Below are 17040 nucleotides of genomic sequence, written 5' to 3'. Positions count from 1 at the left end.
TCCTGCCCAGAGGAGATCCCAACGATGTAAGTACTTGCAGTCCCCTCACCACCACCTCACTCCACCAGTTCTACAGCCATGCATTCAGTTGTCCCAGCTTCCTATCCCAATACTCACCAACATGTGGTACAGGGAGTAATCCCGAGATTGCAACCCCTGGGATCCTGCTTGTCAACCTTCCACCTCAACCCTTACATTCTCAGGCAGGACCTCCTCTCTCTTGTCACCATGTCAATGTTACGGACATAGATTATGAGCAGTGGCTGTTCATGCCACTGTTCCACAACATTCAGGAACACACACAGCCACAGAAACACGGCACTGTGTGGAGTTTGTACCTTCTCCCTGTAACCACGCCGATTTCCTCTGGGTGCTCCGGTTCCATCCTGCATCTCAAAGGTAGAATATAGAAGGGTATAGCACAAGAACTGACCCTTCAACCCACAAAGCTTGTGCCAAACAAGATGCCAAATAAAACTGATCTCATCTACTTGTACACGATCCATAACATTTGGGAAGTCTAACATTGACAGGACCTACACAGAAAATGGTAGGGCTCTGGGTGGTATTGTAGAGTGCAGGTGCATGGTTTCTTAAAGGTGGAGTCACAGGCAGATCGGGTGGTCAAAAAGGCTTTTCGCACATTGGCCTTCATCAGTCAGAGTATTGAGTATTGAGTATAAGGTTGTTTACGTATAGGTTTAAGGTGCGGGGGAAAGGATTTAATAGGAATCTGAGGAGTAACTTTTTCACACAAAGGGTGGTGGGTATATGGAACAAGCTGCCAGAGGAGGTAGTTGAGGCTGGGACTATCCCAATGTTTAAACCTGTTAAATATTTTCTCCTTCACCTTAAACCAATGTCCTCTGGTCCTCGATTCACCTACTCTGGGCTAGAGACTCTGCATCTACCCGATCTAGTCCCTTCATGATTTTATACACCTCTTTCGGATCACACCTCACCCTCCTGCGCTCCAGGGAATAGAGTCCCAGCCTACTCAACCTCTCCCTGTAGCTCAAACCCTCTAGTCCTGGCAACATCCTCGTAAATCTTCTATACCCTTTCCAGCTTGACAACATCTTTCTCCTTTAAACTTTGCCCCTCTCACCTTAAAGCGACAATTTAAATGCTAACTGGTCAATGTAAATTTCCAGAGTACGGAGGTGATTGGTAGGATTGTGGGAATGGGAGAATGGTCAATGGAAATGTGGAGCAAATCTGATGGAATTAACGTAGGATTGGGCTTAACTGGTCAGCGTAGACTGAGGGCCAAAGGGCCTGTTTCCCTGCTGTATAATTCAATGTAAGTAATTTTGTTCTGTGGTAGAGCTGCTGCCTTACAGCGCCAGAGACCCGGGTTCGATCCTGACTACGGGTGCTGTCTGTATGGAGTTTGTACGTTCTCCTCGTGACCACGTGGGTTTACTCCGGGTGCTCCGGTTTCCTCCCACACTCCAAAGACGTACAGGTTTGTAGGTTAATTGGCTTGGTATAAATGTAAAACATTATCCCTAGTGTGTGTAGGATAGTGTGTGGGGATCAATGGGCCGAAGGGCCTATATCCTCGCTGTATCTCTAAAACTAAAATTAAATACTTGAATAGGCGACATTTTGGATCGGGACCCACTGGAATCATCACTTTTCCATGTTCTCCAGAGATGCTTCCCAACCAAATGAACTAAACTAAACCTACTTTTAAATCAGCCCTCATCTCCTGACAGTTGTTTACATGGATATTTTGAAATTCTACAGGCATTTGTTGTTTGTCAAACCAGGAAACATAATTGGAGCCAAAATAAATGTCACCCACCCAACTTAATTCAGAAATGTGATTTGCCGATTTGTTTTGTTCTGTCTGCAATCCTTGGATTGCATGATAAAATGTAGCTCGTTCTAGGCCCAAATACAACATTGACTTTACTTTAAAGATACAGCGTGGAAACAGGCCCTTCGGCCCATTGGGTCTGTGCCGACCAGTGATCCTACACACGCGAGGGACAATTTACAACTTTTTTCTCCCAAAGCCAATTAACCTACAAACCTGCACGTCTTTGGAGCGTGAAACCCGAGCACCCGGGGAAAACCCATGTGGTCACGGGGAGAACGTACAAACTCCGTACAGACAGCACCCGTTGTCAGGATGGTACCTGGGTCTCTGGAGCTGTGAGGCAGCAGCTCTACCGTTGCGTCAATGTGCTGCCCTGGTGTTGATTATTTCCCCACACTACTGAATTGGAAAAAAAAGAGATTCAGGTGAATAAACAAGCTGGTCTAATGAATCTAATGATGCTCATCGCATCTTTGTCAAAATACCATTGCGTAAGTGGAAAGTTTTGTGCCTCAGACATCATGGGTGTTGTGTATGCATGTGAGCCTGTGACAGAATGTGACTTGGTTCTCACATGACCATGGCAGTCATCAATCAGTAAAGGGAAACAGGGCCTGTCAGGGGATTTTGCCTCAGTTCCAGCTTCAATATTAATTGTTAATAGAGGCTCCATAAACACTATCCTAGCGATTGTCATTCCTGCACCTTCAAATCAATTGGCTCTAAACTTTTTGCACAGCTAAAGACGATGTGAGCATTTCTTGGGGAGGTGAAATCAATTTCAACCACACTCTTTCCATTCAGTCCAGCAGCAAATCGATGTGGAATTTGCAAACTGCAACTGAACTGCAAGTTCCTATGCCAAAGCTACATATTACAGATGGGGTTGGTGGACTGCAGAGGGACGGTGTAATTTCAGTCATGAACTTTGGCTCAATGCAATCCCCAGCAGACGGGCTACAGGGTCCATGCTACATGTGTTGGCTCATGGTCCATCACTTAGCCCCCCCTGCACACACCATCTCACTCAGCCATTGTACCTGCTGGCAGTGCAGGAACAAGCCTTTAACCAGTCAGCAAAAGAAGAGCTAAGAAACTACCAGGTCACAGCTGCAGAGCAGAAGACCCTTCAGCCCATCGTCTATGTGCTAGCCCTTTGGTAGATCTACCCAATGAATATCACTCCTCAATATACTCAAAATTGGCCTGCATTTGTCCCACTACCCCTCTAAACCTTTCCAAATGGAGCTGTCCAAATGTCTTTTAAATGCTATTAATGTACCTGCCTCAGGTACCTCCTCTGGCAGCTCTGGCTACCTCCTCTGGCACCCAACACCCTGAGTGAAAAAGTCTCCCTTCATCTTTCCCCTCTCACCTTAAACCTATGTTCTCTTATTCTTCATTCCCCTACCCTGGGTAAAATACTCTGTTCATTCACTCTATCAATTGCCCTCATGATCGTATACACCTCTATGAGATCATCCCCATAGCCTCCTGCGCTCCAAGGGATAATGTCCTAGCCTGTCCAACCTCTGCCTGTAGCTCAGGCCCCCAAAATCTGGCAACACCCAAGATGCAGGACAGAACGCCACAGGAGATCCTTCTTCCCTGTGGCAATCAAACTGTACAACTTCTGCCCCTTCTGTCATGGGGCAGACTGACTCACCCCCCACTCCCCAATCTCTGCACATCCTCAATCATTTCCACTCGTTACTTTAATTTCATGTTTAATTTATTTTGTGTTTTTTATGACTGTTGGCAGATCAATTTTCCTCCTGTGATAAATATAACCATATAACCATATAACAATTACAGCATGGAAACAGGCCCGTTCGGCCCTACCAGTCCACGCCGACCACTTTCTCTGACCTAGTCTCATCTACCTGCTCTCAGACCATAACCCTCTAATCCCCTCCCATCCATATACCTATCCAATTTACTCTTAAATAATAAAATCGAGCCTGCCTCCACCACTTCCACCGGAAGCTCATTCCACACAGCCACCACCCTCTGAGTAAAGAAGTTACCCCTCATGTTACCCCTAAACTTTTGTCCCTTAATTCTGAAGTTATGTCCCCTTGTTGGAATCTTCCCCACTCTCAAAGGGAAAAGCCTACCCACGTCAACTCTGTCCGTCCCTCTTAAAATTTTAAAAACCTCTATCAAGACCCCCCTCAACCTTCTACGCTCCAAAGAATAAAGACCCAACCTGTTCAACCTCTCTCTGTAGCTCAAGTGCTGAAACCCAGGCAACATTCTAGTAAATCTCCTCTGTACCCTCTCCATTTTGTCGACATCCTTCCTATAATTTGGCGACCAGAACTGCACACCATACTCCAGATTCGGCCTCACCAATACCCTGTACAATTTCAACATTACATCCCAACTTCTATATTCGATGCTCTGATTTATAAAGGCAAGCATACCAAACGCCTTCTTCACCACCCTATCCACATGAGATTCCACCTTCAGGGAACAATGCACAGTTATTCCCAGATCCCTCTGTTCCACTGCATTCCTCAATTCCCTACCATTTACCCTGTACGTCCTATTTTGATTTGACCTACCAAAATGCAGCACCTCACACTTATCAGCATTAAACTCCATCTGCCATCTTTCAGCCCACCCTTCCAAAAGGCCCAAGTCTCTCTGTAGACTTTGAAAATCTACTTCATTATTAACTACACCACCTATCTTAGTATCATCTGCATACTTACTAATCCAATTTGCCACACCATCATCCAGATCATTAATGTAAATGACAAACAACAGTGGACCCAACACAGATCCTTGGGGTACTCCACTAGACACTGGCCTCCAACCTGACATACAGTTGTCAACCATTACCCTCTGGTATCTCCCATTCAGCCATTGTTGAATCCATCTTGCAACCTCACTATTAATACCCAACGATTTAACCTTCTTAATCAACCTTCCATGTGGAACCTTGTCAAATGCCTTACTGAAGTCCATATAGACAACATCCACAGCCTTGCCCGTATCAATTTCCCTGGTAACCTCTTCAAAAAATAAAGTTCTATTGTATCGTAAATCTTCTCCACTCTTTTCCAGCTTAACAACATCCTCCCCAATGCAAGGTGACCGAAACAACACAATGAATCAAATGGAATTGGAAATTGAGGGTATTTTAATAGAGAGGGTTTCGAGGGGAGAAGGGTGAGTGGTTGATTATGATAGTTAAGATGTGGGGAAGGGTCATGCCAACTGGCTGGACAGGGAATGGAGAGCAGTGGAGAGGACCTCTGAACAAGATTGGGCTATTCATGCTCTTTGATAGAAGGAGAAGGATCTGAGGAAGGGCCTCGACCTGAAACATCACCTCTTCCTTCTCTCCAGAGATGCTGCCTGACCCATTGAGTTACTCCAGCTTCTTGTGTCTGTCTCAGGCTCTTGGATTTAATCTTTGTCCTGTAGTTATCTGCTCTGTTGTAAGTAAAATAATTAGTCTTTATTTAATCTATTGAAAATGAGTCACTTTGAAATTTCCCCATCAACCTTCTAGAGGATGGTTCCTGGTCCCTCCAGATAACACACAATATCCATGCTGAACATGATGCCAAGTGACACTGATCTCATCTCCCTGTACATGATCCATATCCTTCTATTCCCTGCATGTCTGTGTGCCTCTCTAAAAAGCCTCTTAAACCCCACTATCGTATCTCCCTCTTGCCCCGTACAACTCAATTAAACATTCCCCCTCTCAACTTATAACTAATCCCTCTGGTGTTGGACATCTCCAACCTGGAAAAAAGATTCTGACTGTCCACCCTATCGAGGCCTCGCATAATTTCATATACTTCTATAGGGTATCAACCGACGAGTCGAACAAAAGTCTCTAAACCAAGGAATAGTGCAACTTAATCTTTATTAACACTCGAGTTACTTCAGCATGCATGGAAACCTCTGACTTCTAATAGCTCATTTGACTTACTGTCCCAACATATCATTTCTTACACTAAATCACAAGACATAACCTGGACTTACATATTACCCGTATGAATGAGTTGGCTAGTTTCACTCTGTTGCTGGGGGTGGTCTTCCCTGAGCTCTGAACACAGGCCCCTCCTTCTCTCGATGTTTGTTCCTGGTTGTGGTTAAGGCTGCTCAAGACTGCCCTTCTTAAATACACATTTTCTTTCAATCTTCTAAAGAAAGCCTTTGTTCTAACCCAAGGCTCTCACAACACTGCAATCAATCATTTCAAGTTGTCACTCATCCAAGGGCTGAATAAACAAAATGCATCTTCGTTCCATATCAGGCCAGAGTTCTTAATTATGTTGCCTGTTCATATTTTAATTCTCATCATACAGTCCCTTTGCAAATTGGCCGTTTCCCGACACCTTATCTTCTCAAGGCCACACTACACAGCCATGAACTACTTCAGCTTTTCTCCCACCAGATGTCCATTACGTGACCATTTGTACAGTGCTTCTTTGTTCTCCTGGTCCCAGCATTTCTCTCTGTCTCTCTCCAGCAAGCAACATACTCCCAAAGCTAGTTGGGATACTTGACATCAAGTCTCCGGCTACACTTCTTTCAAGTCTATCCTCAAACGCCAACATTCCAGAAAAAACAATCCAAGTGTGTCCAGCCTTAACGCAAATTGGAGGAAGAGTATCTCATATTTCACTAGAGCAGCTTACAACCCAGGGGTATGAATATTGATTTCTCTGACTTCAAGTAACCCCGGCATTCCCTCTCTCTGTCACTTCCCCACCCAAATCACACCAGCTTTTCCTCGCACGATAACGCTATCCTATGCACACTAGGGACAATTTTTACATTTTACCAAACCAATTAACCTACAAACCTGCACGTCTTTGGAGTGTGCGAGGATCGCTGGTCGGCACGGACCCAGTGGTGCCGGAGGGCATGTTTCTGTGCTGTATCTATAAACTAAAATAAAAACTATACCTCTCAATACAGGTACATTTTGTGATGTCCTTCAACAGTAACTGACTGAGTCTCATCACCTCTACCACCAAGAGAGACACAAAATGCAGGAGTAACTCAGCGGGACTGGCAGCATCTCTGAAGAGAAAGAATGGGTGAGGTTTCGGATCGAGACTTCTTCAGACTGAGAGAATGAAAAGTTGGTGTGATTTGGGTGGGGAAGTGACAGAGAGAGGGAATGCCGGGGTTACTTGAAGTCAGAGAAATCAATATTCATACCCCTGGGTTGTAAGCTGCTCTAGTGAAATATGAGATACTCTTCCTCCAATTTGCGTTTAGCCTCACTCTGACAATGCAGGAGACTGAAGACAGAAAGGTCAGTGTGGGAATGGGAAGGGGAATGAAAGTGTTTAGCAACCGGGAGATCAGGTAGGTCTAGGCGGACTGAGCGAAAGTGTTCAGTGAAACGATCGCCCAGTCTGCGTTTTATCTCGCCGATGTATAAGAGTCCACATCTTGAACAGGTTTGCCTCCATCCCCAAGCTCCATTTTACCCAAAGGATGTCCAAGCCTCACGGAGAGCCTGCAGCAGATTTAATGCTGCTTTTATTGTCACATGTGCAAAGTGCCTACACAGTGAAATTATTGATCTCACAAACATGCCATACCGCCGCTCCCCGATTAGCAGCGTACAGGAATAGTCTACTCAGCTGCATGCACGGTCTCCGTTCTAGTGTCATGAGCAATGCCTGTTCCATTGAAGATTAAATATGTAGGAACTGCAGATGCTGGTTTAAAGCAAAGATAAACACAAAATGCTGAACGCTATGTCCCACTTCTCGCTCGTCCACCTTTGTTCCCCGGGGGTGCCCCCACAGCTGACCTTGAGGGCCCGGTTGGCCAGACCTTGGTTCCCTCTCCTCTCCTCCCGGCCTCGCTCCTCACGCATCCATTGTCGTTACCCCCTGCATCCTCCCGGTCCCTGGCCTTTGAGGGACGAGCAGGGGGCGGCACGGAGGCTCCCCCCTTCCAGGCTGCAGTCCGCAGGGTCCAACGAGCAGGGAGCCACCTCCACCCGCTCACCCTGAAGCCACGTGAAGGTGGCTGGAAGAGGGCCGCGGCGTCCTGGGAGCGATTAGTTTAGGGATACAACATGGAAACAGGCTCTTCGGCCCATCTAGTCCATGCCGACCATCGATCACCCGTTTACATTAGTTCTATGTAATTCCACTTTCTTAGTTTAGTTTTGTTTAGTTTACTTTATTATTGTCACGTGTACCGAGGTACAGTGAAAAGACTTTGTTCGTCCGCTACCCAGTCAAAGAAAAGACTATACATGATGACGATCAGGCATCCACAGTGTACAGATAAATGATAAACGGTACAACATTTAGTCCAAGATAAAGTCCGCCTCCAAACACATTCGGGGCAATTTACAGAATCCAATTAACCTACAAACCCGCAGGTCTTTGGGACATGGGAGGAAACTGGAGCACCCAAAGTCCATGCGATCACAAGGATAATGTACAAACTCCATACAAACCACCTGAGGTCAGGATTGAACCTGGTCACATGCAAACTGAAGGAATAACACCTCAAATTCTGCAGCGGTAATTAACAATCCAATTGAGTACATTACAAACCTACAGGGAGAGACTTTAGACTGAGGGACAACGCAGAAACAGGCCCTTTGGCTCGCACCATCCAGCGGTCACTGTGAGCACTAGCACTATCCTGCACACTAGACACAGTTTACAATCTTTACTGAAGCTAATCAGCCAACAAACCTGTATGTCTTTGGAGTGTGGGAAGAAACTGGAGCACCTGGAGAAAACCCACGTGGTCATGGGGAGAACGTACAAACTCCGTACAGACAGCACCCATAGTCAGGATTGAACCCGGGTCTCTGCCGCTGTTGGGCAGCTGCCACTGGGCCACTGTGCCCCTGGGCCACTGTGCCACCGTGCCACCGTGCCACCGGGCCACCGTGCCACCGGGCCACTGGGCCAGTGTGCCACTGGGCCACTGTGCCATTGTGCCCCTGGGCCACTGGGCCATTGGGCCATTGTGCCCCTGGGCCACTGTGCCATTGGGCCACTGTGCCACTGGGCCACTGTGCCACTGGGCAATTGGGCCACTGTGCCATTGTGCCCCTGGGCCACTGGGCCATTGGGCCACTGTGCCACTGGGCCACTGGGCCACTGTGCCATTGGGCCACTGTGCCACTGGGCTATTGGGCCACTGTGCTGCCCCAAAGGCTGGACACACTTGGATTGTTTTTTCTGGAATGTCGGCGTTTGAGGATAGACTTGAAAGAAGTGTAGCCGGAGACTTGATGTCAAGTATTCCAACTAGCTTTGGGAGTATGTTGCTTGCTGGAGAGAGACAGAGAGAAATGCTCGGACATAGATTGAATCTACTCTGCCATTCAATCATGGCTGATCTATTTCTCCCTCCTAATCCCATTCTCCTGCGTTCTCCCCATAACCCCTGATACCCGTAGGGCCGTCCTCAAGTATATGTCGTTTCCATCCTGAGAAAAGGTTTTGAGTATCGAGGGTGTTTAGGGATGCTGCCATGAACTGAATACTCCCCTCTTTATTTACTGCTCATCGCACTGGCCTTTGAGAAGATGGCGGTGTGCTGCCCCCTTCTGGTGAAGCAGTTGGCTCAGGATTTCAGCACCTGGAGCCAGCGATGCAGAAAGAATGGTGACACACATCCAAGTCACAATGTTGTGGCACTTGAAGGGAACATACAGATGACAGTGATTTTTTTCCCCCCAGCAGATGCCTGAAACCGGAAATAAAATCAGAAAATGCTAGAAACACTCAGACGGTCAGACAACATCAGTGGAAAGAGGAACAGTTCTGGTTTTCAGATCTAAGGTGGTTTGTCAGAACTGGCAGAGAGAGGTTTGCGGTCACTGAGAAGGTGGGGAAGAGATGGGTAGCTCTGACATGGGAAGAGATTACGAGACGACAGAGGAAAGGATTTCAGGACATGTTCAGCGTTTCCTTGGAGAAATTCATCTTCACGTTTGCCGACGACACCCCCATTGTTGGACAAATTACAGATGGTGATGAGTCAAAGTATAGAAGTGAGATCGATTGACTGACCAAATGGTGCCAGCTCACCAACCTGGCTCCCAATGTCAGTAAGACCAAGAAACTGATTGTGGAGGAAAGAACTGCAAAAGCTGGTTTAAATCGAAGGTAGACACAGAATGCTGGAGTAACTCAGCGGGACAGGAAACATTTCTGGAGAGAAGGAAAGGGTGACGTTATGGGTCGAGACCTGAACCAAAACGTCACCCATTCCTTCTCTCCAGAGATGCTGCCTGTCCCGCTGAGTTACTCCAGCATTTTGTGTCTATCTACGAACTGATTGTGGACTTTGGAAGAGGAAGGATGAGGACCCACAAACCTGTCTATATCGATGGGATGATGGTGGAGAGAGTCAAAAGCTTCAAATTCCTGGGTGTGCATGTTTCTGAAGATCTTTCCTGGACCCAGAACACTGATGCTATTCTAAAGAAAGCACATCAACCCCTCTACTTCCTGAGAAGGTTGCAGAGATTCGGTACGTCAGAGAGGATTCTCTTGAAATTCTACAGGTGTACAGTATATTGACTGGTTGCATCATGGCCTGGTTTGGCAACTTGAATGTCCAGTCCATCACAGATTCTGACCTCCCCACCATCGAAGGGATTTACCAGAGTCGCTTCCTCAAGAAGGCAGCCAGCATCATCAGAGACCCACACTACCCTGGCCACACTCTCTTTTCACCCCTGCCTTCGGGAAGAAAGTACAGGAGCCTGAAAACTGTAACGTTCAGGTTCAGGAACGGCTTCTTCCCTACAGTCATTAGGCTATTAAACACTATGACCTCAAATAAGCTCTGAACTACATAGACTTGGGACATTGGTTTTGTGTTTTTGCACTATAATTGATTGTTTATATTTATCGGTATGTGTGCGTGTGTGAAATTTTTTTTCTCGTTTATTATATTGTTTCCATATTCTGCTGTGCTGCTGCAAGTAAGAATGTTATTGTTCTACCTGGGACATATGACAATAAAACACTGAACTAGACTCTAGAAATGCAACCTTCCTGTTGACTCATGGTGACCACCAGCCTATGGGTGCTCGTACCCAGGAACCGTTCGGGATGAATTGGGATCCTCGGGATCTGTGTCAGGAGCGCCGAGAGGATGTGTGAATGTGGGTGGAAGGACACACTACCTGCCACTGCCCCATCTGGGCAGGAGTTTGCAGACCGCAGGGTCACACCCATGCGGGCAGCACATTGGCGCAGCGGTTGAGCTACTGCCTCACAGCGCCGGAGACCCGGGTTCCATCCGGACCACGGGTGCTGTTGGTACGGAGTTTGTACATTCTCCCCGTCATCTGTGATGGTTTTGTCCGAGATCTTCGGTTTCCTCCCACACTCCAATGATGTATAGGTTTGCAGGTTAATTGGCTTGGTTACAAATGTAAAATTGTTCCAAGTGTGTGTAGGATAGTGCTCGTGTGCGGGGATTGCTGGTCGGATTGGACTTGGTGGGCTGAAGGGTCTGTTTCCGCGCTGTATCTCTAAACTAAATTAAAAATCACACATTGGTCTCATTAGCCGTCTCAGAGGCCACTGGAATGGAAGCACCCCCAGTGGGGGGGTCATCGGGTGTGGATGCCCCCTATCCTGGGGCAGATGTTCCTGTCCCAGGGCAGATTTCCCCTGATCTGGGGCAGATGTTTCTAAGTTTCTGGCAGGCAGGTTTGCTGGTGCTACACGGGTGGGTTTAAACTAAACAGCGGGGTGGGGGGGGGGGGTGGGGTGTGGAGTCAACAACGAGGAAGCGTATGCAGCAGTTAACGGGAAAGAGAGTGTAGGAAAGGTCACTGTAGCAGTCATCCTCTCGTCCATCAATTAGCTCCCAAAGCTGCCACTTGCATAGATTGGGTGAAACGATAAGCTTTAATGACTCGAGCTAATCAATAACAGAGACCTTCTCGACGTTTGAATTAGTTAGTCGTCTTTATTTGAAATCGCAATAAACATATTGGCATATCTCTTGTCATGGACTGGTTATTGATTCGCTAGGTAAAATTCCATATCTTACCACAGTCTATGCGATCGATACGAATTGCCAGATTTAACTTCAGCGGAAATCTGTATTAAAATTCTTGTCAATAAGGTCTACAACCATCTTGGTCTACAACCGTCTTACATCTTGGCTAATGATTTTTTTGACGGAGACTTTGGCTGAACCTCTGTCAGCACTCTTGGCTCACATAATAATAATAATAATAATAATACATTTAATTTATATAGCACTTTTCAAGAAACTCAAAGACGCTTTACAGAGCAAAGACAAAAACAAACAAACAAACAAAAGATTTGTCCAGACGGACATACACTGCCAGCCCGTACCAAACTGCCCTAACTCTAGCTCCGCCCAGCCCATACGTAAGCATCGCATTAACTCTATAGTGTCCAAACTACAGCAGGATACAAGGTAATAATAATAATATGCAAAAATAACTAATAAATCCACTAATGGCTCCTACAGTCGCGTTTAAACTAACGGGCAGGGGGATGGGAACCAATGCAAGGAGACAGAGGGACATAAAAGGACAGAAGCAAAAGGTAAAAGGGAGATAAGAAAAACAAACCTGAAAGCTTTGTGCCTTATTGTGAGGAGCATTCGTAATAAGATGGATGAACTGAATGTGCAGTTAGTCGTTAAGGAATATGATATAGTCGAAATTACGGAGACATGGCTCCAGGGTGACCAAGGCTGGGAGCTAAACATAGAAACATAGAAAATAGGTGCAGGAGGAGGCCATTCGGCCCTTCGAGCCAGCACCGCCATTCAATGTGATCATGGCTGATCGTCCCCAATCAATGGCCTGCCTTCTCCCCATATCACTTGATTCCACTAGCCCCTAGAGGTCTATCTAACTCTCTCTTAAATCCATCCAGTGATTTGGCTTCCACTGCCCTCTGTGGCAGAGAATTCCACAAATTCACAACTCTCTGGGTGAAAAAGTTTTTTCTCACCAGGTAGGGGTACTCAATATTCAGAAAGGATAAACAGAAAGGAAGAGGAGGTGGGGTGGCATTGCTGATTAAAGAGGAGATTAATGCAATATCATGGAGAAACATTAGCTTGGATGCTGTAGCATCGGTATGGGTAGAACTGCGAAATAGCCAAGGGCAGAAAACGCTTGTTGGAGTTGTATACAGACCACCAAACAGCAGTAGGGAGGTTGGGGATAACATCAAGCAGGAAATTTGTAGCCAAGCGTGTAGCAAAGGTACAACAGTTATCATGGGTGTCCAATCTACATATAGATTGGGCCAACCAAATTGGTAGCAGGGTTAAGGAGGCGGATTTCCTAGTTTTTTAAACCAATATGTAGAAAAACAGACTAGAGGACATGCCATCCGAGACTGGGTATTGTGTAATGAGGAAGGATTAGTTAGCGATCTTGTTGTGCAAAGCCCCTTGGGCAACAGTGGACATATCATGGTTGAATTCTGCATTAGGATGGAGAGTGACACAGTTAATTCAGAGACTAGGGACTTGAACTTAAAGAAAGGAGACTTTAAAGGTATGAGACGGGAATTGGCTCGGATAGACTGGCAAATTACACTTAAAGGGTTAACGGTGGAGATGCAATGGCAAAGATTTAAAGCCCACATGGATGAACTCCAAAAATTGTTCATCCCTACCTGGCGAAAAAATAAAACGCGGAAGGCGGCTCAACTGTGGCTAACGAGCGAAATCAAGAATCGTGTTAAATCCAAGGAAAAGGCATATAAATTGGCCAGAGAAAGCAGCAAACTAAAGGACTGGGAGAAATTTTGAATGCAACAGAGGGGGATAAAGGGGTTAATTAAGAGGGGGAAAAAAGCATGAAAGAAAGCTTGCGGGGAATATAAAAACTGACGGTACAAGCTTCTTCAGATATGTCAAAAGAAAAAGATTAGTGAAGACAATCAGAGACAGGTGAATTTATAATGGGAAACAAAGAAATGGCAAAACAGTTAAATGAGTACTTTGGTTCTTTCTTCACTAAGGAAGACACAAACAATCTCCCAGAAAAATCTAGAGGACTGAGGATCTAGTGGGAGGGAGGAACTGAAGGGAATCCACATTAGTCAGGAAATGGTGTTAGGTAAACTGTTGGGACTGAAGGCAGATAAATCCCAAGGGCCTGATGGTCTGCATCCCAGAGTACTCAAGGAGGTGGCCCTAGAAATCCTGGATGCACTGGTGATCATTTTCCAATGTTCTCTCAACTCTGGATCAGTTCCTGTGGACTGGAGGGTAGCCAATGTAACCCCACTTTTTAAGAAAGGAGGGGGAGAGAAAATGGAGAATTATAGCCCAGTTAGCCTTACATCGGTAGCGGGGAAGATGCTTGAGTCGATTGTTAAAGATGTTAAAGAAGTGACAGGATCGGTCAAAGTCAGCATGGATTTATGAAGGGGAAATCATGCTAGACTAATCTTCTGGAATTTTTTGAGGATGTAACAAATAGAATGGATAAGGGAGAGCCAGTGGATGTGGTGTATCTGGACTTTCAAAACGCCTTTGTCAAGGTCCCACACAAATGATTAGTGTGCAAAACTAGAGTACATGGTATTGGGGGTAGGGTATTGACATGGATAGAGAACAGGTTGGCAGACAGGAAGCAAAGAGTAGGAATTAACGGGTCCTTTTCAGAATGGAAGGCAGTGACTAGTGAGGTGCTGCAAGTTATGGGACCCCAGTTATTTACAATATATATAAATGATTTAAACGAGGGAATTTAATGTGGCATTTCCAAGTTTGCATATGTCACAAAGCTGGGTGGCAGTGTGAGCTGCGGTGAGGATGCTATGAGGCTGCAGGGTGACTTGGATAGGTTGTGTGAGTGGGCAGATGCATGGCAGATGTAGTATAATGTGGATAAATGTGAGGTTATCCACTTTGGTGGCAAGAACAGGAAGGCAGATTATTATCTGAATGGTTTCAGATTAGGAAAAGGTGAGGTGCAACGAGATCTGGGTGTGCTTGTACATCAGTCACTGAAAGTAAGCATGCAGGTACAGCAGGCAGTGAAGAAAGCTAATGTTGGCCTTCATAGCGAGAGGATTTGAGTTTAGGAGGAAGGAGGTCCTACTGCAGTTGTACAGGGCCTTGGTGAGACCACACCTGGAGTATTGTGTGCAATTTTGGTCTGCAATTTTGGTCTCGTAATTTGAGGAAGGACATTATTGCTATTGAGGGAGGTTCACCAGGTTAATTCCCAGGATGACGTGACTGACATATGATGAAAGAATGGATGGATTGGGCTTGTATTCACTGGAATTTAGAAGAATGAGAGGGGATCTTATAAAATATAAAATTCTTAAAGGATTGGACAGGCTAGATGCAGGAAAAATGTTCCCGATGTTGGGGGAGTCCAGAACCAGGGGTCACAGTTTAAGAAAACACAGTTTCCTCATTTAGCACTGAGATGAGGAAAAACCTCTTCACCCAGAGAGTTGTAAATATGTGGAATTCTTTGCCAGAGGATCTTGGGGGGTAGAGGAACTGAAAGAAATTTGCATTAGGCGAGAAATAGAACTGGGTAGACTGATGGGACTGATGGGTGATAAATCCCCAGGGCCTGATGGTCTGCATCCCAGGGTACTCAGGGAGGTGGCTCTAGAAATAGTGGATGCATTGGTGATCATTTTCCAATGTTCAATAGATTCAGGATCAGTTCCTGTAGATTGGAGGATAGCCAATGTTATCCCACTTTTCAAGAAAGGAGCGAGAGAGAGAAAACGGGGAATTACAAACCAGTCAGCCTGACATCGGTAGATGCTGGAGTCAATTATTAAAGAGGTAATAACGGTGCATTTGGATAGCAGTAAAAGGATAAGTCCAAGTCAGCATGGATTTATGAAAGGGAAATCATGCTTGACTAATCTTCTGGAATTTTTTGAGGATGTGACAAGTAAAATGGATGAAGGAGAGCAAGTGGATGTAGTACATCTAGACTTTCAGAAAGCCTTTGATAAGGTCCCACACGGGAGATTGGTGAGCAAAATTAGAGCACATGGTATTGGAGGTAGGGTGTTGACATGAACAGAGAATTGGTTGGCAGACAGGAAGCAAAGAGTAGGAGTAAACGGGTCCTTTTCAGAATGGCAGGCAGTGGTGAGTGGAATGCCGCAAGGCTTGGTGTTGGGGCTGCAACTGTTTACCATATATATTAATGATTTGGATGAAGGAATTAGAAGTAACACTAGCAAGTTTGCGGATGACATAAAGCTGGATGGCAGTGTGAACTGCGAAGAGGATGTTAGGAGGTTGCAGGGTGACCTGGACAGGTTGAGTGAGTGGGCAGATGCTTGGCAAATGCAGTATAATATAGATAAATGTGAGGTTATCCACTTTGGCGGCAAAAATAAAGAGGCAGATTATTATCTCAATGGTGTCAGGTAGGGGGGAGTGCAGCGAGACCTGGGTGTCCTTGTACACCAGTCACTGAAAGTTGGCGTGCAGGTACAGCAGGCAGTGAAGAAAGCTAATGGAATGTTGGCCTTCATTACAAGAGGATTTCAGTATAGGAGTAAAGAGGTTCTTCTGCAGTTGTATAGGGCCCTAGTAAGACCACATCTGGAGTATTGTGTACAGTTTTAGTCTAATTTGAGGAAGAACATTCTTGTAATTGAGGCAGTGCAGCGCAGGTTCACGAAATTGATCCCTGGGATGGCGGGACTGTCATATGAGGAAAGATTGAAAAGACTAGGCTTGTATTCACTGGAGTTTAGAAGGATGAGAGGGGATCTTATAGAGACATATAAAATTATAAAAGGACTGTACAAGCTGGATGCAGGAAATTTTTTCCCAATGTTGGGCAAGTCCAGACCAGGGGCCACAGCCTTAGAATAAAGGATAGGCCATTTAAAACTGAGGTGAGAAGGAACTTTTTCACCCCGAGAATTGTGAAATTTGTGGAATTCTCTGCCACAGAGGGCAGTGGAGGCCAAATCACTGGATGGATTTAAGAGAGAGTTAGATAGTGCTCTGGGGCTAGTGGAATCAAGGGATATGGGGAGAAGGCAGGCATGGGTTATTGATTGTGGATGATCAGCCATGATCACAATGATTTGGCTCGAAGGGCCGAATGGCCTCCTCCTGCACCTATTTTCTATGTTTCTATGCCACAGAAGGCAGTGGAGGCCAATTCACTGGATGTTTTCAAGAGAGAGTTAGATTTAGCTCTTAGGGCTAAAGGAATCATGGGATATGGG

This window comes from Rhinoraja longicauda, chromosome 31 (genome assembly GCF_053455715.1).
Source record: "Rhinoraja longicauda isolate Sanriku21f chromosome 31, sRhiLon1.1, whole genome shotgun sequence".
Classification (NCBI taxonomy): domain Eukaryota; kingdom Metazoa; phylum Chordata; class Chondrichthyes; order Rajiformes; family Arhynchobatidae; genus Rhinoraja; species Rhinoraja longicauda.
The sequence above is the reverse complement of the archived record's forward strand: the minus strand, read 5'-3'. Positions refer to the sequence as shown.